The sequence below is a fragment of the Otolemur garnettii genome, unplaced genomic scaffold (assembly GCF_000181295.1).
Source record: "Otolemur garnettii isolate 467f Iridium unplaced genomic scaffold, OtoGar3 scaffold00161, whole genome shotgun sequence".
NCBI lineage: Eukaryota > Metazoa > Chordata > Mammalia > Primates > Galagidae > Otolemur > Otolemur garnettii.
This window is the reverse complement of record NW_003852556.1, coordinates 44,364-49,259: the sequence shown is the minus strand read 5'-3', so window position 1 is coordinate 49,259 and position 4,896 is coordinate 44,364. Positions and strand designations below refer to the sequence as shown.

Below are 4,896 nucleotides of genomic sequence, written 5' to 3'. Positions count from 1 at the left end.
GTTGCAGCCGTCATTGTTGTTTGGCGGGTCCGGGCTGGGGATTCAAACCTGCCACCTTAGGTGTATGTGGCTGGCGCCTTAGCCGGTTGAGCTATAGGCACCGAGCCAGCATCCTTATTTTCTACACATACAACAAATGACAAAGCCTGATGTTGTCTCAGGTTGAGATTGGGGTTCCCTCCCTGATTCTGTCAGGTCACCACTTCTTACTGCATTTCAGTTCACCTGCCTTCACCCATTCCCTCACTCAATTCAAGTTTGGCCCCTGGAATCTAATGTAGATTCAGAAAATATCCAGGTAAGGTATTGATAACACATTCAGTAGAGAGTGGTTCTCAACCTTCCTAATGCTGCGACCCTTTAATACAGTTCCTTATGTTGTGGTGACCCCCAACCATAAAATTATTTTCATTGCTACTTCATAACTGTAATCTTGCTACTGTTATGAATCGTAGTATAAATATATAATATGCAGGATGTATTTAGGTGACCCCTCTGTAAGGGTCATTCAGCCCCTACAGGGGTTGCTACCTACATACAGGTTGAGAACAGCTGCAATAGAGTCTTAAACCTATTTGAGAGTCTGTAAGGGCCTAGTTTTAGTACAGTATTCTGTGAGAGTTATTTCTACTTTCTTCAGTTACTTTTGTTCAGGGCAGTATACTAATAGACTTCCAAAAGACAAAGATTTTAGCTTTGGAGCCTATTTGCATTATTCATCTTGAACTATTTAATATTCTATAATTTGGAACACAGACCCTCTTTGACTTATAATACCTTTATTTACATAATTTCAATTCAAAATAATGGCAGAGGGTATTTGATGTTTTGTTATTTTGCTGCTGTTTCTCCACAGAAGAAACAATGGAAGGACCCAGAGTCATGGCCCATCACAATCTAGATTTTTGCTTCCAAGAGTTGGTTTAAGTCAGAAATTTGTTCAGGGTTCAATTTGGGTAGATCTTTAGTGTAATTAACTTACTCTAACACTTTTAAGAAACAAACTAATGGCATCATTTATATTAGGGACTGCCCCCCCAGTGAACTCTGTTTCATATCTAAGGCTCTCAGAAATTCTTGACCTATAAATCCTTAAAGTTCAGAGAAAAGAAAAAGTCATTTTTTTTTACATTTAACACTTACAGCTTACAAAGTGTTTTTTTCCCCCAACGGATGGGATCTGATTATGTTTGTTGTGCAATCTGGCTCATATGGTAATTCTATTTTTAATCTTTTTGAGGCATTCCATTTGGTTTTCCACAGCAGCGGCACCATTTCATGTTCTCGCCCAGGTGCGCAGGGCTCCAAGCACTCCACATCCTCACCAATACTTACTTTGTTGTTTTTTATGGTAGCCAGCCTGGTGGGTTTGAGGTGGTATCTCGTGGTTTAGATTTGCATTTCTCTAACATTTATTAATGTGAACATCATTTTACGTTTGTTGGTATTTTGTATATGATCTTTGGAGAAATATTTACTGAAATCCTTTGCCCATTTTTAAATCTTTTTCTTTTATTGTTGTTGAGTTATATGAGTTCTCTATATACTCTGGATATTAACCCCCTTCAGATTTATGATTTGTAAATATTTTCTCCCATTCTGTGGGTTGCCTTTATTCTGTGTTGATAGCTTTTTTTATTTATAGTAAATTTTATTTTTGTTATACTACATATTTCACTTAACGTAATTTCAAAGTAGGTCTGTGCTGTGTGATAAGCAAAAAAACAAATATCCTAAACTACTAAGAGATTCTCTGATGTTCTCTGTTGCTTTTTATAGATGGCTTTTATTATGTTGTGGTAGTTTTCTTCTATTCCCAATTTGTTGAGTCGTTTTGTCATAAAAGGGTGTTGAAATTCATTAATTCTCTTGTTGTTATTTACATATTTAGTAGAATTGACCAGTAAAGCAAGCAGATGGGGCTTTTCCTTATTTGGAGATTTTTGATTATTGATTTAACCTGCTTATTAGTTGTAAGTCTATTCAAGTTTCCTATTTCTTTGTGGTTCGGTCTTGGTAGGTTTTGATATTTCTACAAATTTATCCGTTTCATCTAGGTAACAATTTATTAGCATCCAGTTATTCATAGTGTTCTCTCATAATTTTTATTTCTGTAGAAATTGATATAATTGGCTTGACACCTGTAGCTCAGTGAGTAAAGCACCAGCCACAGAGGCTGGCAGGTTCAGTCCCAGCCCAGGCCTGCCAAATGACAACTACAGCAAAAAAAATAGCCAGGCCTTGTGCCAGGTGCCTGTAGTCCCAGCTACTTGGGAGGCCAAGGCAAGAGAATTGCTTCAGCCCAAGAGTTTGAGGTTGCTGTGAGCTGTGAAGCCACGGCAGTCTACTGAGGGTGACATTGTGAGACTCAAAAAAAAAAAAAAGAAACAAAAAGAGAAAAAAAGAAATTGATATAATTTTCCCACTTTCATTTCTGACTTAGTAATTTGAGTCTTCTCTCTTTTTTTCTTAGTCCATCTAACCAATTTTATATTTTCAAAGAATCAACTTTTGGTTTTATTGATCTTCTTTATTGTTTTTCTAGTCTCTCTTTCATTTATCTCAGCTTTAGTCTTTATTATTGCCTGCCTTCTGCTTAGTTTGTTCTTTTTCTAGTTCTTTACCTTGTAAAGTTAGGTTGTTGATTTTCTTGTTTTTTAATGTATTTGTATAACCAGCTTTATGAACAAATAAACAAAATGTTATTTTCACAAGCCCACCGCTGCAATATTATCTATTCCTCCCTTCAATTCTGTCATTTTTTTGCTTTGTATATTTTTATGGTCTTCCATTACGTTTATAAATGTTTGTTATATATATTCTTACTATATTGAATGTCTTATATGTAATGTTCTTCATCTCTTGTAAGCTTTTTTATCTATAGTCAATTTGTTGGACATTCATATAGCCACACCTACTCTATTTTGATTATTATTTGTGTGGAATAACTTTTTCCAGCCTTCCACTTTCATTCTGTTTGTGTGTTTGGATCTACAGTGAATCTCTTGTAGACAGTATGTAGTTGGATTATTTTTTATCTATCTGCCAGTCTCTATTTTAATTAGACTATTTAACCCACTTATATTTAAAGTAATTACTGACGAGGGACTTTTGTTACTTTGTTATTTGTTTTCTATATGTCATATAGTTTTTTTGTCCCTCATTTCTTGTAAAAAAAAAAACGTTCACTTGGGTTTTTTTTTTTGTACTAAAATACTGAAGTTACTTCTTCATGTTTTTTTGTACATATCCTATAGCTATTTTCTTTGTGGTTACCAATGGGGATTACATTTGACATACTGAAGTTGTAACATTCTATTTGAATTTATACCACCTTAATTTCAATAACACAAAAACTTTGCTCATTGAATAGCTCCATCCCCATCCCTTTTGGTTGTTGCCATACTTATACACTGTGTGCCCAAAATATAAACTAATAACTCTTTGAAATCCATTTGCCTCTTAAGTTACATACAAAACAAAAAATAGTTACAGACTGTAGTTATACTAATAGTAGGTTTCATAATTGTACATGTATTTACCTTTATAGAGGTTTTTATTTCTTCATTTGGCTTAAAGATAGTCTAGTGTCCCTTCATTTCACCCTGCAGGATTCCCTTGAGCATTTCTTACAGGGCAGGCCTAGTGGTAATAAATTCCCTCAGCATTTTTTTCTTTTCCTTTTTTTTGGAAACAAGAGTCTCACTCTTGTTGCCCCAGGCTAGAGTGCCATGGTGTCATAGTTCACAGCAACTTGGGTGCTTGGGTGATTTCTCCTGCCTCATCCTCCCAAACAGCTGGGATTGCAGGTGGCTGCCATGATATCCAGCTGATAATTCTATTTTTAGTAGAGCTAGGGTCTCGCTTTTGCTCATGGTGGTCTCAAACTCCTGACCTCATGGAATCCATCCACCTCAGCCTCCCAGAATGCTAGGATTACAGGTGTGAGCCACCACACCAAGCCAGCATTTTTTCTTCTTCTTAATTTAGAAATGTCTGTATTTCTTCCTCATTTTTGAAAGGCAGTTTTGCTGGATATAGGATTCTTAGTTAATATTTTTAAGGATTTTTTTTTTCTTTTAGCATTTTTAATATATTGGGCCACTGTTTTGGCCGCTAAAGTTTCTGGCGAGAGATCCAAAGATAATTTTATTAAGGATCTCTTGTATATACCAAGTCATTTCTCTCACTGCCTTCAAGATTCTGTCTCTGTCTTTGGAAAGTTTGATTATAATGTCTCAGTGTGAATTTTGACTTCATCTTACTCAAAGTTCTTTAAGATTTTTGTATACTAACATTCATGTTTTATATCAAATTTGGGAAGTTTTCAGCCATTATTTTTTTCAGGTATTCTATCCCTTTTTGTTTCTATCCTCTTTCTGATAATCCCATAGGGCTTATGTTGATCCACTTGATGGTGGCCCACAGGTCCCTTAGGCTCTGTTCACTTTTTAACTTCTTTTTCACCTTTCTGTTTCTCAGATACAGTAATTTCAACTTTTTTATCTTCAAGTTCACTGATCTTCCTGTTCAAATGTGCGTTTGAACTCCTCTAGTAAATTTTTCATTTCAGTTACTGTAATTTTCAGCTTCAGAATTTCTCTTGGGTATCTTTTAAGGTTCTATATCTCTCATGATACTGCTGTTTTGCTCATACATCATTTTCTTTCCATTCTCCACATCTCCCTTTACTTCTTTGAGTATATTTAAGACAGTTAAAACCAAAAGAAATGAAAGATCTCAAAGATATATTTGTATACTCATGTTTATAGCAGCATTATTCATAGTAGCTTAAATGTGAAAGCAAGCCTAGTGTTGAACAGATGGATGGATAAGCAGAATATGGTACGTCCTTACAATGGAATATTATTTAGCCTTAAAAAGGAAAGAATATGG

General features: G+C 35.2%; 1 protein-coding gene across 3 annotated transcripts in view; it reads left to right on the top strand.

The window, feature by feature from the left end:
* The window catches only part of UPF3A (UPF3A, regulator of nonsense mediated mRNA decay), a 29,809-nt gene that overhangs the window by 23,942 nt on the left and 971 nt on the right, over positions 1 to 4,896 (top strand). The gene's annotated exons all lie outside the window — the stretch shown is intronic.